This window comes from Populus euphratica, unplaced genomic scaffold (genome assembly GCF_000495115.2).
Source record: "Populus euphratica unplaced genomic scaffold, PopEup_1.0 scaffold83.1, whole genome shotgun sequence".
Lineage (NCBI taxonomy): Eukaryota > Viridiplantae > Streptophyta > Magnoliopsida > Malpighiales > Salicaceae > Populus > Populus euphratica.
The window spans coordinates 146411-173393 of NW_011499963.1; the positions used below are offsets into that span (position 1 = coordinate 146411).

Genomic DNA, 26983 nt, shown 5'->3' on the forward strand with positions numbered 1-26983 from the left:
TGAAAAGAGATTCCTGGAAAGTCGTTTAGGCCCTTACCAGGCCAAGAGCCATAGTAGACGTGAGCACCTGCCAATGGCTGAAGCCCTTCCAACGGTCTATCTGACTTCTGAAAATCTTCCATTTCACACCGATTATGAAATCATCATTCGGATTTAGTAATGTGATCTTCAACCGGGTCAATCAATTAGGGCGGCTAGATCGACCCACTCTAACTCCAGCTAAACTTAATTAAATAAAGTAAAATATAGTCAAGCCCCCTGTACCCATATAAGTGAGTGGGCAAAAACCATTGGAAAATGCCAGCTTCGGGAGGATAGCGAAGCCTGCCTTAGGCTAGCGACGTCTTTCCCAGTAAGAAAAAGCACGGGCTCCCTGACCCACTGAATACAACAAAAGAAAGGGGAAGGACGTAACATAGAAGAAGTAGGCTAATCCAGATAAGCATCCTTTTGCCTTTAGTGCTTGGTCCCTCAGTAGGTCCTTCTTTGGCATGAGCTGTAGCGTAGGCACAAGAAGTAGGAGGATCCGGAAGCGTAGGAGCGGAAAGCCAGGATGCAGAGAATCTAGCTAGGAGGAAGAGGAGGCATGCCATAGTTTAAGAAGGGGACAGAGATCCTAACTAGGGCTATTCTTCGTGGACTAGTCTTTTGCTTTTCTCCTTCCATTCCAGGTCAAAACCTTCGGTAGGTTGGGTTTCGATGAGCAGATCTATCTTTCGAACTTCATTTTCTTTCCGTCTGCCGGTGTCGTGGAGCCAGTCTATGATGTTCCAAGTGGATAAATCCAGTGTCTTTGATTCGGCTAAGGGGCCAGTGCCTTGAGTGATTTCAGCCCGTTGAAGGAGATCGAGGAGTGTTCGGGTGTCGAACCATGGGTCATTGGTCGAAGTCAGGGGAAATGATTTTCAGGTCGGGGCATTGCTTTCTCATTTTCTCTTGCATCGTGTAATGGCCCCTTGAAGGCGGAATTGCTTCTTTATCTTTCTTCGTTGAGGGTCGTCCTGACCTTGTTCAATCACTTGAGGTCATGCTGGTCTAACTGGCCCCTAACCTAAAGGCACCCCCTTTTTTCTTTATGTGAATGCTCTCCGTCCGTTTTCGAAGTGGTCGAAGGTTTCATTTTTCCGCAGCAAGCCTTTCTTTTTCTGTCTTTGTGTTTGAGGGAGGGAATGTGTCTCGAGGTCTATCGCCACCCCCCGTACCTTTAGTGGGACATTGCCTTTTTTTAGAATGAGAGTAAGGGCATCCATCAGATGGAGTGCCTGCGAATTCAGTGACTGAACTTCTAACCAGAAATATCATAATAAAAGAAAGGTCCACAGAAGGCTACGAGGTAGTAGGAATGGGTTGACCAGGTTCTACCACTGCAAAGGACGGAGCTGGAGCACGATGGACAGATGCAGAGCTATTTTTAACTTTGGCATCAATAGCACCTCAAAAAGTCTCAGACTAAGGCATAGGTATCATATCCTAGCTACATCTCACTCGAAGGCAGGAAGCAATTGACACCTGACTTTCAATCAAACTCTTCCGTTGGTACGCATGAACCGGCTTTTTTGCTTCCTCTATTTCTCCGTTCTCGGCCGTGACCTATAAAGCAAGAGAGAATCTTTCTGGATCTTTCTTCCCGACCGGCAAAATGGAAAGAACTATGAACGTGGAATCACTAGAAACGGATTAGTGACGAGCAATTAAAGGATAATGCGTTCATTTCCTTTTGCACCTTCGCTTCGGGTTCGGGCGTCCCCAAAGCAAAATCCGCTATAGAAAAAAATGGGTTGAGTGCTAGACCGGTCCGAGAACTGATGCGAACTACCTAATGGATCGAACGTCGAACTCCGGGTGACTGGATCGCCCCGGCGGGGCCGAGGACAGAGGGCCCTGAGAAGCGCAGCACTCCAATAATGGATCCTTTTGTAGGCTCTGGCTTCAGCCAGCTCACTTTCTCCCTCACTTACCTCCAGAGGCTCAGACGCTTCGTCAGTGGGTTTGCCTTCGTCTTTCCTTTTTTTTATTCTTAATCAAAGCAGAGGCAGTTTCTGCAGCTGTGCGCTTCGAGGTAGCTCGGGTTCTCCTAACTGAAGACATTGCGGACTTAGGGGTAGGGGGTTTAGCACTTTTGTCTACAAAATAGAAAAACAACTCATTTTTTGACCGCGGGAGTTAAACAACGAAAGACCGAAAAGGAGATACCTTTCTTGGGTTTCTTTTCTTGGGAGGATAAAGTTGACTCGACGAGGGCTCTGGGACGGATTCCTTGGTCTTGCTCTTTCCTTTCTGGGATTTTTCGGTCGGGATTCTCCTTTTTACATCTCCAGGTGAGATGGCTTCGATTGGCTTGAAAGCAAGGTTTTTATTCCTCCGACCACCATGTTCTAAATTCCGTGGTCATTCCTGGCGTATTGGACAGGTTGTTTAAGTCGAAGCCGCTTTTTAGAAGTAAGAGTTTCCGTTGAAGAAAGAAGGGGGAAGGATGAAAATCCAACGCTTAGCCAACCATCTATCTTAAATAGTCTAGAATCAATCTATTTATGTCTAATCTTGCTTTCTATCTAACTGGATAGATCTTCTTCCTATTTCTAGGAGCTTCTAGGTCAGGGAAAAATGACAAGTTTCGTATGAAAGGGAGAGGTGCTGCTGCTTACGTCCTTTCCCCGGAGCAGCAACTGAAAGAGAAAAGACCGGGTATGCCTGAAAACCTGAAACGGATTCGTGAACAACAGATAACAGATATACCCCGGATACCATTTGAACCAGAGCTGAACCATTGAAATTACCCGAGAGTCACTCCAGAAGACCTCGAGTCACTGGCTGCCTTTAGAGCAGACTAAGAATCAGGTACGGAAGGAAGTGAAGGTGAAGCAGGCTTGCGGGCTAGGCTTTCTCAGGCTTGACAATATGACAGGGCCTTTGAGCCTGGGCTTTCTTCTTTAAAGCCTCACGCCGGGTATGAACTCGATTGTTGGTCGGATCTTGCTGGGTATTCCCACTTTGCTTGGATGGCGCCTTTCGCCTTTGATTAGGACTTTTCCGCATTTCATCTCAAAGAGGATCTAAGCTAACTAAGCTAAACAGTGCTTTTCTCTTTAAGAGCTGGTGCAAGAAGGCCTCCGGACAAAGGCATGAATACTAAGAGAGGAAGAAAAGAAACCTCCCAAAATTCGTGTTGTACTGTATTAGTGGAGGCGGTAGAAGCCTTAATATAACGCGATATAAAGAGAAAAAGATGGTTTAAACTATATTGTCCCAGTTGGAGTTCTGACTATAGCTGCAACCTATCTCATATTGGGGAGAAGTGTACCCTACTGTATCGAAAAGAATGCATTGGATTCATTCTATTCTCCCATGTCTTTCTTGGTTGGAAAAAACCAACCGGCGATTTCCGACAAGTCTCTCTTCAGTTTGAGAGGGGAGCAGTCAAAAATGAACTATATGGACAGACGTGAGAATCAAATTGCACTCTTCAATTCTCTATCGGCATTAGCCAATTCCGTATGGAGGGGCAAAACCCCGAAGATCCTATGTCAGAATGCTTTGAGTTCCGCTCAAAGCTGCCTCTATGCGCGTATGTCGGAACTTCTTCCATTTAGACAAAATCCACTTCCAAATGATTGGACGCTACCGGCCTTTTGCCGGGAAGTGATTGGAGATACCGACAACTTACCTATTGTTTTAGATGCCCTAAGGTAAGGGATCTTTATTTCCATGGGCCAACGGGTGAATGCTACATACAGGCCATGGCTGTCTACGTCAATCTTTTGGGAGGGATGTAGTAAGTTGTAGGACTTTCATTTCTTCTTTTGTTTGTGCATCTTTCCCATGCTTTGGTAATAGTTCTCTATAGAGAACTATAGTTGTTCACTCCTCGTACAGGAAGGAGTCTCTTTCTGGAATAATTTCTTTTTTCTCAAATGCCTCAACTGGAGAAGAAGTCGTTTATGATTGAATCTCAGAGGCATTCTTATCATTTGGTAGATCCAAGTCCACAGACTCTCCTTTTCTTTAAGCAATGTGGCGACTCTGGTGATTTGTAGAGAATCACCAGAAGCAGTCATGTTGTCTTTATTAATCCTAGGTCTTGCATTTCTCCCTTTTCTTCCTTATGATATCGCTTTTCTAGCCCTGCTAGTCGGGCGATACTTTTTTCATCCAAAAATGCAAGACTTGGCACTTTCCCTTCTAATTCAGATAATCTTACTCGATATCTTCTTCTTTTTATCAAAAAAGAAAAGCATCTTCTTTTTATTGCTTTTCAGTCTCCTTCTTTTATTACTCCATGGGTCTTATGATCCGATGGATACTGGTGTTACATTAAAACGACTACTGCCCATGGCAGGGGGATGCGCCGCGCCTTCTATTTTTGGTTTTGCGCCACCACGCCGAAGGCGCAAATCCTCTCCTATTTCAGATTTTTATGAACGTTCTTCTTATCCTTTGTATTCTGAAGGACGTTCAGAACACTTTCTGTTTCTGTGTGTTTCATTTTAGCACACTAGTCTTCTTATTATTACTCAGTAAAATCCGGGGGCAACCCCTATCGCAAGTCCTTAATGAAACAAAGGAACAAATGTTGGCGCTTTTCCTTTTATTCTTGAGCCTTTCCCCGGTTGGTTAACCCATTGGATTTCTGGTATGATATATCAATTCTCATGGACTCCGCATAATTTTTCAATTAAGAACCGAATCGGCCTCGGATTTCTTTAACTATAATCTAAAAAAGGAAAGGATTGTTCTTTCATTCCTTTTCCTCTCCCTTTTTCTTCTTTTTTCTATTCAAATAAAAAAGAAAAAAAGAATCTCCAGGTATCCCTATATCAAGTAGTACGAGATCTTTGATTTGCAACATCAGTCTCTCTCCGGAGAGCCCTCTGCTGACCGAACCTACTGTTATGAAGGCAAGCAACCACAATGGAGTAGGGCTTCTAAGTGCGTAGTCTGTTTCCAAGCTCTGATAAGCGAGTCAAGCTTTCTCATCTCAGGAACAAGTCGACTAAGGCGATGGGGCATATCCGATCTTCCAATCGTTGATCTAGTTGAAAATGAGCAAATGAAATTTCTCTATAAATAAGGAAAGAAAGGCTAGTCCTACTGACACTGAACCTGGCTGGCCCCCCCCTCCAATCCCTCGGCTGAACCTTCTGAGGCCGTGACGACTTTCCGCGGGTCTCTCGTCGAAATGAGAAGCTAGCGAAACAGCGGTTGGTGTGCAGTCAACTACGTCGAACCTCACTCTGTCCCCTTAATTAGGAATTATAAAGATTTCTCTTTGATTTTTATAGGTGAATCAGGTTTTCTGTGTAATCTGAGGAGATTCGTTTCCCCTTTCTTATAATTACGTATAATAATTATATAGGGAGGGATCGAACTCGCTTTGCGCCACCCTATCCCGGTGCCAAAAAGGAGTCCCTAGCAGTACCGACTGTTGTGTCTTCGGCATCGAAAGCAGCAGCAGTCACCTCAAATGGGTTGGGTTCGCTCGAAGTCGTCGCGAGCCCTACGTTTGAAGCTTCAACACAGTCACTCCTTAGTATTAGTAGCTCGTTGCTACAACTTCTCTTTGGCTCGCCCCTATCTCTTCTCTAAAGGGGCTTACTCACTTCACTCGCTCTTGTTCAGTAGCGGTTTATTCATTCTTTAGATAGCAGCGCGAGAGCTCTGAACTTTCATTCAGGTCTTTAGTTCCAGTCGAATCGCGAGCAAAGCTCGACACTGCTAGCGAAGCTCTACGACAGAGCATTTCCATTATTTCAATTATAGAACCAACTGCTCTCTCTTTCCGGCTTAGCCTACCTTATCTTCTATCCCCCTGGTGTACGAAAGCAGCGAAGGAAGAGGAGCACAACCGTCACTTGCGAAGCGAACAAAGAAAAAAAACGCTCAAACAAAGCAAAGGGGCGCTCGTACACTCTCCGTTCTGTGGTGCCCCTAGCGCAGCGCTCAAACAAGCCCTCTGATCCTGAGGTGAGGGTGCGATGCCTATCGAAATCACAAAAGGTGCAAAACCGGATCCGCGTCAAATGAAAAGTGTCTTGGCATTGGCCGATTCCGTTGCCGAAAACTGCTTGTTATGACCCGGGGTCGGACGTTGTTTTTTATGGGAAGACATCGCGTTACTAGTCGATTTAAGATAACGAAAGGCTTTTCTTTTCCAGCTGCCAATAGAAATAGAAATCGGAATCAGAATAGTAAAGCAAGCAATAGGAACTGGTACATAAGCACAAGCAATCGGATCTCCTCGGGTCAAGTCAGCACACCCGCTGTAAGTAAAGCCATCTGGAATAGGAAAGCAAGTAGGAAGAATATGAATAGGAGTCAGTCTTGACTAAGCTCATTCCGACTCTCACCCGTCTCCAAGAATGCTACGACGCTATGCATCCGCGCACTGGAGTTTTCTACGATGGATTGAATCCTTCCTTCCAATTCGAATTGTTTTTCTACTCGTTCCTTGTCCCTTTTTTACTTTTAGGCACCATTCAGTATTTCAGTGATACTGAGTGAGTGAGGGTGGGGAGATTGCTCTCCCGCACACGCTGAGCGCCTCCGAATGGAGTGTTGTTTAGCTGTGTCTAGACGCGACATAATCAGCAGTGATCTATGATTATGTTTACGTCGTCTTAGTTCCTTTTGGTTAGGTTAACCCTTAACCTCAGTGACTAAGATTCCAAAGTTAGCATCTTGGACGCCCCCCCCTGTGTAGTGTTATAGCTACGCAATAGGGCGAGTCAAATGTTACATGAGTATTCATAATGACTCCTTAAGTAGCCTGGTGCAAAAGCCCAACGACTAGTAAGTGTAGTTAATTATGTCTAAAACTTTCTTTAAATTAAATGGTTGGATATTATTGAAAGGCTAAGTGTGCTTATGAACATAGGATTTCACCGGTTCCAGAGAACCAGATAGGAAGAAAAGACCCAGAGGATTCTTTTGAAGCAGCATGACTAGACTCACGGATTTGTCTTGAAAACTTTTTATCATAGGTAGTTGGAGTACCAAACCGGTCTAATCTCTTTCTACGGCAAGCGCCATCGCCTTTTTCACTCTGGATTTGACCTCAGTAGCATTCCATTCCCAACTACATGCTTTGATTCTTCATTTTTGTGAACCTTTTTCCTATCTCTGAAGTGTATCCGCTGCTCCCCGCCGGTATAGGTCTAAGGGCGTTTTGTCCCCTATCTCTCAATAGCACGGAACAAGATATATATATGTTGTGGCGCTTTCGCCGCCTATTCTATGATAAATATATAGTATAGTAAGGCGGAGAACTGTTGTTCGTTGGAGCGCCGGAGTGCGGAGGTTGTTCCCATCATTGAAGTCAGAGTGTGGGACTGAGTCTTCTGAATGATAAAGACCAAAAAGTACTTAGTTTTGTTGGAAAAATCAACGCAAATCTGATCTTTCTTTTCTCTCGGGCTAGAACTTTCTTCAATTATCTCCTTTAGAAAGCTGCGAAAGGCCCGGCCCTGAACATCCCTTTTTCTCGAATGAAAGACCCTCGCCCCGCTTCCTATCGATATGGCGGATGCGAGGCGAAATCAAAGTCATCAAATACTCTTGACTAGCTAGCAGGTTGGCTAAAGCGAACTGACCACAGCTCAATGAGGTACCAAGACCACCCACAAACCATTGAATCAGCATCATAAAGAAAATCCTCCTTTTCAGAATAAAGGGGCTGGTAAAAGGACAGCATCAAGCTAGACAGTATGACCGATCTCCGAGAGAAAGGCTTCGAGGTTCTCTTTCCTTGGTTTGACTAAACCGGCACTCGAACACTGGGTAAGAAGAGAGGGGCTTTTTTCTCTGATAGGGCCAACATCTTCTCTGACATTCATTTTCCCTTTATGGGTGAACCGTTCCTACAGCCCTTATATGATTCCAGCTACTCACCCTTGGACCCGCGGACTTGGAACTATTTAAACATGACCTTTTCAAGGGCTCGAAAAAAAGGGCATCAAACTCGTTGACTTCCGTGGAGGGACCTTACTACATAAGGGCTAGAGACGCCTCAGACTCAGGAGATTCTATGAACTCCCTTCACTCTATTTTATCCTGGGTCGTCAACCGAAGCCGGAGGCTCCTTCCAGTCTCAAGCTGTGGTATAGTCTCCTTTCCTCCTTCGTGCCCGACCCGGTCAGTAGGCGTCAGTGTCTAATCCCTCCGTCTCGTTTCGTAGGAATATTGTAGTTAAAAAGTAATTGCTCCCTAGAGGAACTGGTCTCGGAGCTTCATGAGATAGATTCTAGGGCTCATTTTCCTTCTTCGCTATCGAGCCCCTGCAATTACAGGAAATACCTCATCGATACCTAAACCTAAAGTAAAGGAGCAATCCCTACTGGAATGAATCCGTATCGGCGCCTAATCAGAAGAAGGGTCCCTGCTGGTGAGGGAGGAGTAGTTAAATCCACGGTCTCTGGCAGCAACTAGTCTCGAACGGAAGGAGTTGTCTTGAAAGAGCCCAAACCAAAGGGCGATGGCCAACCAAAGCCCTTTCCCTTTTAGCCTAAGCCATCATGAAATCCAAGCCATCGTTCACTCTTCATTTCCCGTAGTTGATAGAGATTTCCCTTGTCATTCAGGAAAGCCCTCGTACAGCCCACAACCATTGTTCGGTAGTACCTTCGCCTCCTCTCCCTTCAGTCAAATCTGCTTCAAACAAAACCTTTCTCTTCTTCATTCGCTCGGTGGTCTTAGTAAAAGCCTTTCATTTCCTTCCAATACTCAATTTCCGGTAAGGCAGACCCTCCAACCTCCCCATTTCATTCTCCCGTTTACCTTTCAATCGTCAGTTATTCCGCCAGCCTTGACCAAAGGAGGGGGAAGCGCGGCGTAAGCAAAGACCTTCGAATAAGAACAGGGGCTCCTGACTCCGAATCAAGGGAGTGGAGGTAATCCGGGCGAAATCAGAAAGTCATTCAAAATCAACCCCTCAAAGAGGAATCAGTATAAAAGTTACTCATTTGGTCCCATTAACAGAACAGCCACCTTTTTCTTTCTAATATTACATAACATAAATAGATTCTATTTATGTACAACATAATAAAATAAGTTAAGGGTTCGACCCCTCTCCGATAGCACGAAAGAACCCTTTCCATTAAAAAAAGCTCCAATTCGAAGGTGAACCATATAGAGGAGAGCTACTGTACTGGCTTTTTTTTGGGGGAGGTTGGTATCCTATAGATTATAGATCCTGGTTACATACAACATTGTTCCTGGAAACTTTCTTCAAAGATGAGCCTCGAGGAATCTGCGAAGATGTTCATTTGACATTTCCATTAGGAGAAAAGCTGCATTGGGCATTTACACCATTAAGAGAGGGGCTCGCTAATGCGCAAAGGGTAACACCGGGGTCTGGTTGGGCTGATCAAAGTAGTTGATTCAGAATCATCCAGCAGGAAAACTAGCCCTGTAACTTTATTTCTAAGAACAAATAGGAAAGCGCGCTTAACCGAGGGCTGCATTCCTGTTACAAAGTCCTTGTTATGGCCTCGATTTCGAAACCAAGATCTAAGGAATTAGATTATTCGGGCCAAATCCCCCATCAACCCCGAGTCACTACCTTTACCATTGCATTGGATCTGGCGATCCCAATTAAGAAAGCGTTGGTCTTGGGTTTGGGTGCCCCAAGCAAAGCGGTCCAACCCCCTTCTTTGATAAGCGATACCTTTCTCTGTTCAAGTTATAAGGCTGACGGAACCAAATGCATACCTTTTTGCTTCGTCAGCAGTAGTCCTTACTAGCCGATGACCTAGCATGAGTACGAACAAAGAACTTCTTCGATCTGACCCTCAGTAATCGCGGTGGAGCATTCATTATTATAAATAGTCCTATCTATTCTTTTTGGAGAAAGACTTTTGCAAAGCCCTATCCGGGGTTTGTAAAGCTCCCTGCCTACACGTGGTAAAGCTAAGAGCGAAAGAGTCGGTCGCATAAGCGCATAGATCACTACAAGTTAATTTCATCCCATGCAGAGTCTTGTCCGGCAGTAGGAAGACGGGATCTCTCTGAAGAACAAAGTGGAGGTCCAGTCCCTAACAGAAAGAAAGCCCAACAAGGTGGAATCAGCTGAATTATTATTGTTTCATCTTTTATCGTACAGATGATAGGACGGGCCTCTTTCTATGATCAAATAACTCGGTGGTTTCGGGAACGAAGCGAATAGGGTAAGGAGCACATCATGCGAGCAGGGTTCTTGCCCGACCCAGGAGGTAAGAATCATCAAATCATCCAACACTCGTATACTATATATTATACTAAGTAAGACCCGTGGTATAGTAATCATAATGGAAGCCCGGGCTAGCAATAACTGGAGTGACTTCGACTGAGGGAGGTAGCTTGCTTCTTGACAAAGACCAATAAGTAATTAGAAGCTCAAGCTAAGCCCAAGTTAGTGATAATGAATAGGGGTCAGAAGCTCAAACTCCAAATAATAATATATTTATATTATTTGAACAGAAGAACTTGAGCTTGAACAAATAGACTCAAACTGCACGAGGGGGGAGGGGAGACGATAGTGTCCCCGACCGGTCCAATGGTGTCTATGAAGAGTACATAAGAATGAGCGAAATGCAAGAAAGTGAATCGGTTGCGTGCCGATCCTTACCTATTTTCAGGGTCGACTTAAGGATTATCAGCGGCGACCACGAACCGCCTTGCTCCCGCAGAAAGACCTTCACCCTATAGCTACCGAAGACCATCACCTTCCGACAGGGTCCATCTTTGATAGGAACCCCGTTTTCTATATTCTATGATATGATCTTTCCTTTTTCTGCGGGTGTGAAATAGGCTACGGCAACGATGCGAAAAGAGTCTTTACCGAGCTTTTGAAGGATAAGGGCTATGCCCCAGCTGAAATGAGACCTGTTTGTGCTAGGTATATTTGATTCGGTGAGGGGGGAGTTCAGTTCGGGGTAGAGCTAAGGTACTCATCCAAATCCAGTAGAAAGAGCGCATGAAGGCAGTTCCTTATGCTTCATAGCGGAGGAAGCCCCACGGATGGCCCAGAGAGAGTGCGCTTGTATGTCTTCGATGCGAAAAATGGCGTAGTAAAGTAGCCAGTCACTAAGAGTAGTGGGGCTATCGCTTCCTCTAGTACTAGCTCTGATCTCTCTTCAGCAGTTGCAGTACGATTCTTTAATTCAACTCCTGCCCTGCCGTATAAGTCTTCAGTGTCTGGGGTAGCTTTTCCTGCGGTCTATGGCCTATCCGCCTTCCCTCTAGCTGCTAGCTCTATAGGGGACTAGCATCTCTTAGTTAAAGTTAAGCTGCTCTTTATGGCTTCGGTGAATCTCTCGTCCTGCTGTATTGGTTTTATGGTAACGCGTTCATCTCTTGTTTGCTTTGTTTACCGCTTTCCGTAATTAAGTACTTTCCCCTGTCAACTCCTGCTAACGGTCATCGGGTAAGGCTAATCGGTGGAATCTCTCCCTTGTTGCTTCTTCGATCCTGGGCCATATGTCCTCTTCAAGCTCTCCTGGTTGGGAAAGGCCGGGCGGAGCTGTGGATGCTGAGTCCTTTCCTTTCCGAAGAAAAAGGATTCACTATCTCTGTCCCGAAGTCACTATTTGAACCTGTGAGTACTTAAACTCTTTTGTACTCCAAACTGCCTCCAACCGGCTTTTTCTATTAGGCTTCCAATTCAAGCTGAACTGGTCGGGGATCAGAGTGAGTGCTTTAGGACTAACCTATCTTGCCTATGTTGACCTATTATACCGAACCAGTTATGTTATTTCTTCGAATTAGACCAATCGACATTCGTTTATATGCCATGCCGCCTATAAAGAAAGATAAGAGCCTCTACTCTTTCAACAGCCAGAGAGCCCACTCAATGAACAAAGTCTTTCTCTTTTGTGGAACGTGCACACAGAGGGTTAGTTGGGGAAGAAGAAGTTTCCCATTCAGAGTAAGCTCTTTGAGACGCTAACTCGATATTGCATAAGAGAAGAAAGAGGAAGAAGTGAGCTGTAGCCTTAGTCTTAGTACGCGCACTAGAAGGGGCTACCGAATGCGCCAGTGACAAAATAAAATCTTGTTTGTGTGCCGCGAAGGGCCTACCCCTTGAAAATGGAAGGGCATGGAGAAGCGGATTCCTACTTCTTAATAGAATAGCTTGATCGACCACCATCCTTATTGACCTTCCCTCGGGTTGGTATGCTTGTGTGTCAAGCAATCCTGCTTCGGTAGCAGACTTCGGTCAAGGAAATCGCTTCAAGCAATGGCTTTGGATCGACCTGACTTCTTAGAGAGGAAAGCCAGTGAATGAATGAATGAAATCCGTTGAATGAAGAAGTCTTTATGGCTCAAGCAGCTAGCGGACCTCCTTAATTGAGAAAGTCAAGCATGTCAGCACGCCCCCTACCTATGTAGTCGGCTTCCCGGTAGTTTGCGGGACGCTATTGGAATCGGTCTATCTAAATGACCTATCTCCAGATGTATGTATTCTTGAAGTGCCTTTCTCATAGTTCCCTTCCCGGGCATTGATTGAGAGGGAATAGACTTCCCCACTGAACGAGGAAGGCAGCAATCTCCTGGAGATAGAAGGGCAATCCCCAAAAGAAGCGGCCAGAGGAGACATTCATTAATAACGGATCTCGACCCCTCACCCGTACTGATGGGAATGACGGGCACTGCATTTATGCCGAAGCCGAGGAACTGAACCAATTACTTTAAAGGCTGGCATCCCGGACTGATAAAGGATCAACTAGGAAGACTGGGCAGAAATCTTCTTACCCGCAGTAGCGACAATCAGGAGCACTACTTCTATAAGATGATTCTCGCCATTTTCCTTACAATAGGGGCATTGACTTCAGTCTCAACTAGACCTAGACCCAATAAAGCTCGAAAAAGCAGGATTGCTTGAATGGAAAGAACAAAAGGTAAAGGACAACCAAACGAAAGCGCTAACAGCAGAGGGCAGTATCTATATTATATATAGTAGAGCTCGCTTACCAGACGAAACCAGGCCTTTAAGGTAAGGCTGGAGTGGAAGGGAGAGTAGACCCGAGAGCTGCAATAGTAATTAGTATTCTAGCACCAGCCCTTCTCGTATCGAGACAAGACAGAGCGGGGAAAGCTGCCTTATGTAGTTACCTGCTCTTTCATCGAGATTAGCGAATTACGGTAGAAGATCGGAGAGAATCTGGTTCGAGGAGCCTAGCCTTCTTTGCTATTAGTTTCAATATCTGCTGCTTTTGTTTGCGCCAACCCTCTTAGAAGGAAGAACTCTGGGGAACTTCCGGATTAACTGATTAAGGAGTTCCGGTCGAAAGAGAAATGAGTTAGCGGGAAGAAGATTAGCAGTACGAGGAGGCGATTCAGCAAGCTAGCCACACCTCCATCACTTGACACTTTCTTATTCACACCGAAGAGAGAGTGCTAGACTAGTGCCCAATGAAGACCCAAGCAATGCATCTCAAGCTCTCGCTTTCAGAGCAGATGTGCGAGAAGTTTAATTACGAAGCTATGCTGATATCTATCTAAGAGCTCATATTCAAAGGAAAGGGCGGACCTGGGACCTGTACTTTATAAAGGATGGAATGGAGCCAAGGGAAGAAAACGAACAAGAAGCACACTTCAAGGTCACTCTCTGTCTTCTTGCCTGGAATAAACTCACTCCAGTGCAGTGGGAGGACCCCCTCTAATAGGATGCTACTCGTACCTGTAGAAAGAAGAGCGAGAGCGGAAGAGTAGGATTCGGTAACTAGGAAATGCCCCATGCTCGAGGAGAAGGAGACCGGATAGAGAAGAACGGGGCACACTCCTCCCATTAAGAGAAAGCACAGGGAAATCTCAATATAACCAGAGTGACCCGGGAAAGAAAGACATGACTCTAGTACGTCCCAAAGGCGGGTGTTGGTCTGTCAAGGATGGACATAGATGCCCCCTTTTTTACTGAAAGTTGATCCCAGTTGCCCAGAACGCCAGGTTCTAACATAACATCTATTACTTTGATACTTAAGATTCCGTAACGAGTAGATACTTCCGCAGAAACATAATCGAGATTGGATCTTGTACGAAGGTAGACTTCACACCTACCCCATCTAGACGATAAATAGATAAATAAATGGGTTTCTTGCGGGCATTTGCCAGCTTGATTCTGAGAAAGAGCTCGTCGGCCTGTTGGGGTTCTCTTAAGATATTTCGAATCAACTTAACCCTATTCAACAAACAGGTGATTATGTACAAAAAAGGCTTGTTATTGAATGGCCCCTCTTTGCAACTGATTTCATTCATATAATCGGGTGTTAGTTCATAGGTTTTTAATCCTGCGTACTCCCGCATAAAGAATGAGCAACCGCAACCTGAAACAATATCTTATTTAAGAAGAGCGCTTGCCACTCCTCTAGTGTGATTTCCATCGGAGATAGAAAACCTCTTATCTTAGGCATAGACAAAGATAGCATCTTCGGTGCAAAAAGTCACAGAGATTTCGTGCACGCACTAAAGAGGCCTCTAATCGACACTCACTCCTATGCAGGAGATGCCACACTGACTGCTCTAGCAGATAGGATGAAGAAGGAAAGAACGATTATGGTAGAAAAGACTCTTGAGAGCTCGGCTATAGAGCAATTCTTCGACTAGGGAAATGGGAGAAAGACCTTTCTTTCTTTATTTAGGCAGGAAGAGCGAAATGGTCTCTCGATCCTAGGAGAAAAGAAAGATTAGGATACCGCCCTTCTCTCATGACTTCGGAATCGAGCCAAGGCCCACCTCTAAAGTGACGTAGACCCGGTCCCTAACGAAACTAAACTTGAGCAATTTCCTTCGGTATACCATTGATCCCTTTGGGAAGGTTAAAGTTGAATCATACCCAATCGAAGAATAGCCCTTCGTGACTCTCCCTCTGACCCTGGAATTCATTGAATTGGACAATTCCTAATAAGCGCTATAGCTCGAGCTATAGCTTCTTCTCCTGTATGTGGTAGTATCTGCTGCTTGAGCTTAGGTAGTCTTTCGCGCAATTGCGTGAAGCATCTCGCTATGCTACCTACACCTTCCTTTGGGCGAGGTCAGATCTAGAGAGGAAAGGACTCAAAGCAAAGCTCCGCAAGGCAGGCAACAACTGTCACCATTCCCGGGCGAAGGAAGGCTGGAGTGCTCTGAGGAGATCTGATTCTGGACAACTCCGATTCGACTTCTTCATGAGCTAGCCCGGTGCCATAAACCAGCTGTTGTCAGGATGTGGGAGGAAAAAGTAGTAAATGAATGTTCCAAAGCCAAAAGAGGCTGACAAGCAATAGCCAAATCAATCCACCAGGGAATGAATCTTTTGAATGGGCATCCGTAACAACAGACGAAGAAAGCCTTTCTTCTAGGCGTAGGCGGGAAGAAGTTCCAAAAGGGCTCTGAGTCCTTATAGGGGCTATTATACTCGGTTCCAATGGCTTTTCCTAAATATCTAATTTTCTGGAGCGAAACTTCCATCTTGGAGGAAGGGTAGTTTGACACCCGTTGCATAAAAGCTACTGGGGCAACCGTAAACATAAAGCTAGATAAGCAAAGGGAGAGGGAACTACGCTCCCAAGAAAGAGCAAAACCTCGCCAAGGCATGCTAAAACCTAAACTGCGACGATGGCTCCAAACCGGATACGAAGCAAGCGAAAGCAAGCTAGCCAGGGAAGGGGGTTAGCACGGTAGCGGGCCTCCTCGGCCTTGACAGGCTCCCGTTGATATAGCCTTCTAAAATGAGGAAGTTTTCTCTCTTCCTTCTCAACCCGGCCTTTACTTTAAGGATGAGCGGCCAGCACGCATAATCGAATGCTTCACTCGAAGGGCTACGCCATATAAAGAGGCTTCCCGCCACCTTGTCCACCTTCACGCCTAGGAATTCCATAAGGACCGGCTCACGACCGTCATTCCGCATTTGGTAGTTGGTCTGCCATTGAGGCTAAGCCCTATTTGAGACTAAGGCAGGCTTCTTTTGACTGCATTTTTTCCTGCTTTCTTTGCGCCCTTTCCAACTAGTTATAGATTTCTTTAATGCCTATAAACTGGGACCAAGCCAAGTAAGTCCATAGATCGTCTGTTAATCCTTCTTTGAATCCCAGTTGTATTAGTATCCGTCGTCGTCTGGGGTTTTAACATGACCAAAGTAAAAAAAGTCTTGTCCCAGTTTTGAAGCCTCGAAAAGTCTCTCTATCTGGCTTTGTTATTATTACAGTGTCATCTGCAACCAGCCGTAGAGATATGGAGAGAGGGGACAGCCTTGTTGCAGACCTTTGTTTGGTTCCTCTTATGAACCCCACTGGTCGTCCATGGATCATAGGTGCTATTCATTGTATATAAAAAAACTTTCGTATCCTACTCTGCAAATCCCATTTTCCTGTCGCATATAGAAACCTATGATTAACATTATCATATGCCTGGTTTGGCGAGTTTAGTGATCATGGCTGGCTCACCTGATCTATCAGCTGACTAGTAAGCCTCCTTGGGATAATCATCAATATCTCTTCCTATCCAAATGAGATTAGGAGGGCGCCCTTTTTAAAGTTAAAGAGCCAGCGTGTCTTTCAATCTATTGGCAATTACCTTAGTCATTCTCTTATACAGTGTAGTCCCCATAGCAATGGGCCTCGGTCTAGTGAGGTTTTGCTTTTTTGGGAATCATTGCCAGGAAGAAGGATTGAATTGCATCTGGTTTGCTCCTGTTCGACTTCAATTACCATATGGAGATGGAGGTCGTCCTTAATTATGTTCCAGCACTACCCCTGAATCTATCAACCAAGTAGAAGTTTAAGTTCAGTTGGAATCCATCTAATCTAGTAGCTTTTGACTATGAGCAGCCCCTCTGTTGTTGATAGATAGCTTAAAAGATTGAATTGAATCATTTTTTTTGTGCCTCGGGGACTCTTTCAAATATTTGGTGGACTGCTCCTATATGCTGTTGGCTCGATAAGATGGATAAGTGTGATAACAATTTCATAACTTCTATCCTTATCTCCTCATGCTGAACCAGAACCAGGCCTCTTGGGCATTTTAAAATGATAAAAGTGTGGATTCTGCCTTTCTTAATAGATGCGTGAAAAAAAGAAAAACCTTTTAACCACAACTGTCGAGATTGTAGGCGCAGCGACTCCCCTACCCTTCTTGACTTAAAGCTGAGCTTCCAATCTTCTATACATACAAGAGTTCTCTATGTGTTCTGCATGTGGTTCTCTCTCAATTGCTCTTCCTTTTCCAAAAACGTGTTTTCTGCTTGTTTTGAAATTTCATTTACACAATTGAATTGACAAGAGGAAAGAAAAATCAGTTAATAAATCCTAAACAAAAAGGTCCTATGTAGGTTATCGTTACATTTTAGTTTATAAACTAGATTGAAAACTTCTTCAAAAATCAAACTAAGAAATATAGTAGGTGAGTAAACTTGGCGCACCTACAAGAGCTCGATAGAATAGGGCTCTATTCGATCCGATCCGTCCAGGTAAAGACCTTAACCTTTACTATACCTTATGAACCCTTGAGTCCTTTCTTTTATGCGAGGATGCAAGTGTAGGATAGATCTTTCCCAAAGTTCACTTTCTTTGTCGAGATTGGGTTGGTGTTCAGTGTACTGGGTACAAGATCGAAAAGAACCCTACCCTATATATAAATATAATATAGGCAAGAGGCAAGGCAAGCGCTGTCCGTCTTCATGGCCTCAATAAGACGTGGTATTGTACTGGCCCGTTTCGCAGCACGGAGTATACCGTGATCTCCGTTAGTTCCGTTTCGGCTTTTTCCCCAATTTCCCACTCCTTCTGTGAGGCCTCACCACACTTCGACACAAGAGAAGAGGACCGGGCGCTTTGCTTGTCTTGTATCTTCGGGATACGAGTTGGCGGTCTTCTTTAAGAGAACTTCAATCTAATACTCGTTATGGATCAACTCGTTGCTGATTTCGTTTCTAGGATGGGTTTGGCTCTGCCTGTAGCTATTCTTGTAGCCGTTAGGGCTGGCCGAATGATCCATCAAATGAATAGTCAAAATATGGAAACAAAGGTAACTGATCTAACGATAGATGTTGTTAAAGAGAAAATCGTTGACCAACTCTCAATTCTTTTGAGAGTCTATAGAGAGACTACTGAGGATGTGAACTTACCAACAGGAGTCAATCTCCAAGAGGTAAGCGCACTTGGAGAAGCAAGAGTGAGCCTTCTACACATACACAATATTATATTTATTGTGATCTTCTTTCTCAGGGAACGCAAAGTGAATACTTTCTCCAAGTTATACAATTTCTTGGAGGGTAGTCTTTCTTTTTCTGATGGTTCCTGACGTACTGGAGTTATAACATTTGAATTTCTCTTACATTCCACGTTCCCGAAATGGATCCTCTTAACTTAAATATTTCACATTTTCGAAGCGACAGCTTACTTCGATCTTTCATAGATTGAGTCTTTTCTTTCTTTTCATTTTGACCTTTCTCAGTCTCTCTTATTGTCTCTGTTTACTAATCGAGGTGGATTTGGATCTCTTTCTTTGGAAAATGAAATCAATGTTGCTAGGGAAAGTGATGTCTTTATTAAGGTTGCATGGGATGATAGAACTTTTTCTTTTTTGTGGAGACCTCACTCTAGGGAACATGATGATGTCAGAAGAAGGTTACGCCGCATCAAGCTCGTAGGGGGGCGGCTCTTCGAAACGACCTCCTCTCGACATCGACTTAAATGCCGAACCGCCCTCCTCTCGACATCGACTTAAATGCCCCGGAGCAGGAGCCTGCCCCTCAGTTGGAATCGGGTAACGGATGAGATACGGAGGCGCCGAAATTCTGGAGTTGGAGCAAGAACGTCAAAGAATCGTCGAAGCTTCTGCCCAACAGGAGGAGAGAAGGCGAGCCCAAGAAGAGCGGGATTGGCAATTTCATTTTGAAAGGAGGAAAGTAGCCCGTCTGAGGGTAGAAAACGAACGACTAAGATTTCGAATCAATTAGAATAGATATGGGCAGGATATGACGATTCCGACAAGGACAATTCTTTCGTCGCGCCTAATCTTGATTCACTATTTCCATTTTTTTTGACGACAAGTTTAAGTTTTAAATCTTAATGCATTTTGTTTTCGTAGACGAGTGAGCAGAGCCCATGAAATAAGGAAGCCCGTCATAGAGCAGTCGACTAGAAGTAGAAGACTGCTGGCCTGAGAGAAGGCGACCTCTCTCGGGAAACATGTCCAAATTTCTCTTCTTTCTTTTTGATTTCGGGTTTCTTTTTCAGGGGCCCAGAACGCTAAAAGGTGGTTGGAGAAGGAAACCGAACCTCTAATCGACCTGGACACATAATTCTTGGCGTCGAGAGAGATTTGAGATTCCGTAAGTAACTCAGTGAGTGCTTTCGAAGAAAGGGGAAAATTAAATAGGAACAACCGCGCTGGTCGTACGAAAGTAGTTCTCAGTCGTATCATGGCTCGTTTTTCCCGGTTTACTACTATGGTTCTAGTTTTTATCTCATTTCTTCCTATTATGTCTCTATTCTTCTGGGCTGGGATGGGACTGGAATTTCTTTCAGGCCTTCCTTTCGAAGGCTCTAATCTCCACCGGAGCCCGCGCCCTCTTGTCTAAATTAGGATTTGCAGAGCTCTTCCTTATTCTTTTTTTTGGGGGGATCAAATGGTCTCTCCATCGGGAGATGCGCATGGGTGCTCTGCGCTTTCGAATCCTATGGAAGCGCACCAGCCCGACAACGTGCCGGCGCAGGCGCCTGTTGCAAATCAACCGGTCGACCTTAACCGGACACCGAGTCCTAACCCGATGCTTTCCTTACTAATGGACCAACTTGAAGAGGCAAACAGGGACCTCGAAATTTTGGAGAGTAGACCCCCCACCACTCCAGCCGAAGTTCGGGCCAACTTAGAGGAAGTGAGGGTTTTAGGGGAGCGCATTGACCAAATTATTGAGCGAATCAATGAATGCCGGGCCCTGGATGAGGTTAGACGAGAGGAAGATGCCCAAAGCGGAAGTCGAGGCTCAGGCGTGACGGGTCGACCCAACTATACGGGGCCGCTTCGAGGAGACCCGAGCTCGAAGACAGGCCTTCCGAGAAAGACTTCCCATTCTCCAACAAGAGAATTGGGAGCAATTCAACCGGGATCGGGGGAAACATAGGTAATTCTTTCTTCCTATAATCCTGCCTGGGGATAAGATAAGGTTAATCTTCTCCCTGGGCGCGGATCGAAGACCCCTCTTGGAGATGTCGAGGAGTGAAAAGGCAGGATCGCTTGGTAAGCAAGCAAGCAGGCGCCAACTCCCAATTCTTTCTTTTTTTATGAAATCGTGTACAACAACCTTAACCGCACAAGCCGGGACTGGGCCTACCTCCATCCCTATCCCTAGAGGAGCCGTATGAGGCGGAAGCTCCACGTACGGTTTTGAAGCCGAGCCTTTCCAGCAATGGGGCTTAGGGGCCGATATGATGATTGGTTTAGGTAAGGCGGCCGGCCTACTACGGGCACCTGTAGGGATTAGTGCGTGAGACCGCGATCCACAAACTGACGCATGGGACTCACCCTTTACTTGGAAATAAAGAGGGGAAAGATAGCATGTCACAAGAGCGAGGCGAGGTCTGGAACCCTACTGCGAGAGGGACGCCTCGTGAGCCGGGCTTCTAGAGATGAGGCCTTTTGGCGAAGCCAAGTCAATTTCGGGCCACCAAACCCTGCAACTGATGAGAAGGCCCTATGGAGTAAAGGGAAGCGTGTACGTTGTCACACTCCCGGCCTTCCAAAGGTGCCTAGAGGACGGGCCAGACGCAGCAGAGCGACAACCCGGGAGCGGATTCCCCACCGGCAGGGGGGCAGGAGACGGCCATCTCGAGGCACATCACGACCTACAGGCAAGATCGGCGAGACCTGGGAAGGCAACCCAGCCCGATTGAGAGTCAGAGGATCCATAGTACCTGCAGCCCCACAGACTTCATATTCAACATTTTTTAAAGCGGGGGGAAGGGATCTCTTTTCTGCAATGGAAAAAAAGGAGCAGATTTGACTCGGCACAACCTAACGATACATCCAATACCAATGATCTGCGCCGCGTTGCTAGATCTCTGCGAGAATTTAATAAGAGAAGAAAGCGTAGAAAGAGGTTCAGAAGTACTTCCCCCGGTTCTACCAGGTAAGAAGGTCAAATGCTCTTCTTTAAGTAAGTAAGGGAGTAGACTTTTTGATTCCAACGCACTTCACTCTTGGCCAGACGCCAGCGACGAATGGCGTCAATAGTCGCATAGAGCCTTTCAAGGGCAACCTTTGGGAAGAGCAAGGTCTTGTAGAAGTTTTTCGCCTTAGCACCCCCCGAATTCCTTTCAACCCCAATATTTAAATAGAGGGGCTTGGGTCTGGTCTACTACCAGCAAGGCCCCACTTACTTTCTTTTTTATTTGAATTTATCTTAGTAAAGAAATAAAGAATGTCGGATCTAGTACTTACCTATCTTATTTCCCTTCTTTCAGCAGCTGCTTTACCACTGAGTGTTTTTATAGTCGCTAGCTGGCGAGTCGCGAGGCTTCGCCAGTTAACGATGGCCTCTTACCAGGAGCGAGTGGACGAAAGCGTCGCCGAAACAATAAAGGAACAGCTTAGTGATAGGCTCTCCATTATTGAACTCTAATCATATAAATCTTCCACCTGGAAGAACGGCGTATGACATAATAGACCGCTTGGTACCGGGGAATGATATAGAATTACTCTCTTCCATATATACAGATTTGGCTCAACTAGGCATTCAAAGTGAGTATTACCTCCAATTACTCCAAGTTATTAATTCTTTTTGGTGATGTTTTGATCTTATTCGTATTCCGATCGAAAAAAGAAGGTTTCAGTTACGGTGGGTGGGAAAGCTGGAGGGGATCCCAGTGGTTAGAGTAACTGGCCTATAAGGTTAGTGAGGTTCCTGCTATGGTGAAGTGAAAGATCTTTCACTTTAGTGGGAAGAAGACAGGTGGGAGCGAGCGGAGCGAGAGCAAAGCAAGCTCTAGTGGTGGGGTGTTTTCCTGGTCCCATTTCAGTCTTTTTCTTCTCTTCGGTCAAATGAACCAGAGCTAGCCACAAAGGCTTAACCACCAACAGATGCGAATTAGCTCTCTAGCCTAGCACCCTTTCCCTCAAACCTGAGAACAGGCATCGTGGAAGGAAATTGAACTTGCTTTCGGGCGATGTCCTTCCTAAAGTCAAGTAAAGGACCGGATAAGCAGCTATATCGATTCCTAACAGTAAGAGGAAAATCTTTCTTTGCGACAGGTTTGACGTAGTTAAATGATCGACCAAGCCATTCAATGGCATCGGTTTTTCCTATACCTAAAAGACTGGCACCTCCTTCAGATTCTAGAAAGTAGAAGACAAGGATAAACCAGACCTAGTTCCCCTTCTATAAGGCTAGTCTAGGCTAGTAAATAAAGTATAGGATAGTCAAGTCAGTCTCGCTAGTACCTTTTCAATTTGAAGAAAGGATAGTTCAATTCCCACGGAGCGGTAAGCTTTCTCCGCCAGCCTTCTCTCATTTACCTTGTACAAGCCTGACGGGTCGTCGATTCATCGGCAAAAAAATAAGGGGTCCTGGAACTACGTCCCTATAAGCAATAGAGGCCTTTGACTCTGCAGGCTGTCACGGAACTACGTCAGCCGAGCTTTTCTAGCTCTTTTCTTTCTATTTACGAGATAGCTTGTCCTCCTTCCTTTCCTGAGCTTATGTCAATAAAATAAGTCAGTCTACCCCTTTTATTATACTAGGATAGCTAAGCTAGTAAATAAAAAATCCGGCTTGAAAGGACACATCTGCAAGGGAAAGGGCCATGATTCAATAAAAAAAAAGGACTGATTTTATTGCATAACCTTGCTTGCAAGCAAGCTTACTATATCAAGAACTTAGAAAACCGCCTTAACTGAAAAAGGACTAGACTGAACCGTCAGCCTAGGTGGGAGGGCAAGACCCACTAGATCTGAAAAGAGTAAAGAAGTAATGAACTCTGGCTCTTCAGACTGTACCGAGTTGATATGAAGCCTGGCAAGTCCATCTGCGCAGAAATTCCCCTCTCTCTAGCTAGCTATGTCGAAAATCTCTCTTCCAGTCTGACGCTAAGAGGTAGCGAGAATCATCAATAAGAAGTCCATTGGGCGTGAGCTCTCTATCCTCCGAGTTGCTGATCTTAAGAACTGCCTGGCCATCTCTCTCGCAAACTACCTTTCTCTAAGACTTGTCCCAAGCTAGACTCAGCCCATCCCCCATTTAGTTGCTAAACCTAATCCCGTGACCATCTCCCCTCTGCCGATCTTCGTCAGGCCCCCTCGACTTATGATACATATAGAATTCTGTGGAAAGCCGTATTCGATGAAAGTCGTATGTACGGCTTGGAGGGAGGTCTTTCATATCTTTCGAGATCCACCCGGGGCCGGGGTCAAAAAGCCAAAAGAAATTCTTTTTTTAGCCCGGAAAACTGATTCTTGAGAATCCCTTGCACGCTCACGTCGAGGTACTATTGACCGATTTCTTGCAACTACAGAGCTTGACTTGCTCAACAAATGTTCGAAGGACCCTAGCCACGAGATAGAGCCGGAGCCCCTAACTTGCAATCAGTATAAAGAGATGTCCCTGCCTGGGATTGGGATGCTATGTCTCTTAGATCCCTACCTTTCCCAGCTCAGAACGCTAATCGAAATCAAAGAGAAAAAAGCTCTTATTCTTGAATGTTAGTCTTCCGCGACATGGAAGACTTTTTTTATGGTGGAGATGAGGCATCTGGGGTTGTGGAAGCAACAGACCCGTGCTGAGGTAGAGGGTCCTTGAAAATCCCCACGTTTTTATTGGGGTTTGATGGAGCATCTTCTTGAGGCACTGTCATTTTGATCTTGTCTATAAGATCTTTGATTTTAGCTACAAAAGGCGGTGGGTGAGAAAGCTGCTTTAGCCCACCCAGAATAAGAGGATACTTCTGAGATAATTGGAGTATAGGATGATGATGATTATTCCATGGGCTCGTTTGAACGAATTAGGGCTTTAGCTATAGGGAAAGGGAATAAGCGTACGGTAGATAAGGAAATTCCTTCTTTCCTGGCTCTCTTGGGAACGGGACTCCTGGGAAGCAAGTCCAGTTCAAGGACCGCAGAGACATGCGGGTAGGACCAGTGCTTAAACCTCTTCCACTCCATGTCATTGACATACCGTCCTCGTTTAATCTGCTCTTAGGAAGACCTTGGCTGCATGAAAACATGACTGTATCATCAACAACTCTTCAATGTGAAAAATTCCCATACCGGGTAAATAGCGGCCGAGGAGCTTCCCGCCTATCGAGGTCCAGAAAACGACAAAATTCCGCTAATCTTCTCAGACTAAGAAGCTGCTAGGTCCTAAAAGCATCAACAGGAAAAGCAGTTCAGCAATACAATGGAAGCCAAATAAGAATTGGCTCCGAACGGAAGGCGAACGGTACGACCGGGGAAGCCTGGGATGGAATCCAATTCATTCTTTTCTTCTCTCTTTTTTCTAATAGCTATAAAAGTATAAAAGAAAGGAGTTGCAGCGAAAGAAGAGTAGTTTGGTCCAAAGCTAGCCGATGTGACGGCTACGGGTTGGCTCGTCGTTTTCATGTTTGAAAGTTTTGTTGGTATGTGCCTTTAATCCTAAGGAATATCAAGACTGTTAACTGTTAAGCGTCACTCGAAGCTTTTACTCATCTTCATTCCCTTCTGTCGCATCAAAGAGAAGAGCGCTCGTCGAATCCATGTGGGCTTTCTGCTCAGGATGCTTCCTGCTTCATTCTAAAGTGAAGGTCCCTTCCTATTCCGATTCTTTTTCTATTGATTCTTTTCCGATCGGGCTCTATGTGTCTATATAGATCCTGTTCAGGGATATAACTCAAAAGTGCAAAAGCTCTATTTTCCTCTGCCATTCTATGAGTCTCTTCCTTTTTGCGTATGGCATCGCCACTCCCTTTGGCAGCATCCACTAATTCGGAACTGAATTTTTAATTTCGACCCGGACGTTTTCGTCCTAATAACCAACGAACGGCAAGTGCTTTTCCTTGTGTGGATACTATTGAAATAGGTACATCGATGAGTCGATCCGCCTACACGTTTTGCTTTTACAGCGGGAGTGACTCCACGTATTGCTTGACGTAAAACAGATAGTGGTTGAATCTTTTTTCGATAGAGAATTGGATAAGCCAATGATTCCGTGTTTCAGAATACACCAACAACTAATCGATTACGAGGATCGGATTTTGCAGTTAGAAGAACTCATCTTCTTTTCTTGACAATTGAATGCACCCCTATAGCCATATATTTAGTAATTGCTGAACTCGTTCTGGAAGATTGTTAAGGGTGCTTTTACAGCTCAAGCAATAGGTGTAGAAAGTCAATCCAGTACTCGAAGTAGGGCGTTTAGCAGCTAGTCATTCAAGATATAAGAGAAAATTCATTGAGCTCGACTCAACTAAACTAAGGGGAAGCGTGCCAAAGGCTGTTCTTTAAACGATCGGGTCAAAGGAATGAGCCTATGAAGGCAGAGGTTTGTTTACCAGCTGTATGTAATATGAGTGAAAGCAAGGACAAGGACCATGAAGCCAGGACGCAAGGAAGCGGTAGAGAGGAGTGGGTAGAAGGAAGAGAGCTTCTAGGAATAAGTCAACCAATAAGGTGCAAAGCGCATTCTTTTTCGATCCAGGTAATTCATTGAGCAAGGTAGGACTAGCAGGATTATGCTATTGAACTAGAAATTGATATTACAGGCACTACTTTCAGGCAGTAGGTGAAAGGGTAGAAGATCTTTGCGGGTTGAGGCTAGCTCTAAGAAGAGGTTTGGGAGTAGTTGATAAGCAGAGGTTGCTTGGCATTCTCTCAATAGAAGGAAGCGGAAATGGTCAAACTCTAGGGTAGGGGCGAAGTAACTAGAGATCTCACCCAGGAATCAAACTTGGTTGGTGCTTACAGGAACGGAAGGAAAGGCAATAGCAAGGCTTCTTAATCTTACGGTTCACTCACTTGCCTGAGGAAAATCCCAGCTGGATCACATCACTTTGGCAAAGAGGGTGTTAAGGTCGGTAGCTGACTTGGATGAGTTCAAGAAGAAGAAGGGAGAAGTCGCGGACATTGACAACCCGGCGGAGGGACCATTCCGCGGGCAAGAATTTCGGACTGGATTCTGACTGCCTTCGTTCATTTTCTTCCCAAGAGTTTCTTTTGACTCTAATCCGGCAGCTGTCGGTCGAGCATGCTCAGTTTCATCTCATTCCTCAGTCACATATGGCCCGAAAGGGCATTCTCAGTTCTAAAAAATGGAAGTGAGGGACGCTAAGAGAATCAATTCTTTGATTCACTTCGCCTTGAAAAGTCCGTTACAGGAAGTGTTACAAGCGATTGAAGACCGATGTCCGGAAAGGGAATAAGTCTTTCAAGGACCCGGCTTCGTGTACGAGAAAGAGGAGAATCAAGGGCATGCCCGAGCCGAGCCCCCTCTTGATTGGGCCAGAGGAGAGTCACTCTTTCAAGCAAGGATGCTATGACCTCAGACTTGAGATCGATTGAAAGATATAGTTTTGAATGAATCAAATGTCATCCATCCCGCGTTTTGGGGCTGTCATAATGTGACAGTTTCGACTTCCATCGGTCGACTTCTGTCGGATCTGTCTATTCCGTTTAGGGAATGGGCTTATGCCGACCTTTTTGAATATCGGTAAGCTATCCTTAGTCAAGCTCTGGAAGTACTTCCACTCATACATATGAGTTTAGGTTTTTCTTCAAATCTCGTATTGAAGGTGCAAAATCAATGGCAGCTGCTTCTGCTACAGCTACAATGGGTTCCGCCTCTTTGCTTTCTAGTGCAGGAATCCGTAATCTCGTGCTGGGACTCTAGCTAAAAGCTAATCCGTTCTCTTGCCCTCATCCAGTTACGAGTTGCTAAGCTACTGAGGAATCTAGCTATGAGCGATCCCGACTCTCGTTACTAAAATCCAGTTCGTGTCTAATCTCTAGTGTTTCGTTCTTGTCTTATTAATCTAATCAGCCGGGGATCAAGAAGACCTTCTTTTCGGTG

The 26983-nt window shown here is 45.2% G+C and overlaps 1 long non-coding RNA gene across 1 annotated transcript; it reads left to right on the forward strand.

Moving 5' to 3' along the window:
* Positions 1 to 1760: 1760 nt before the first annotated feature.
* On the forward strand, positions 1761 to 21961 carry LOC105138827 (uncharacterized). The gene is made up of 2 exons (XR_844865.1): positions 1761 to 18628; positions 18663 to 21961. It is a non-coding gene; the product is annotated as an uncharacterized LOC105138827 (long non-coding RNA).
* The last annotated feature ends 5022 nt before the right edge of the window (positions 21962 to 26983 follow it).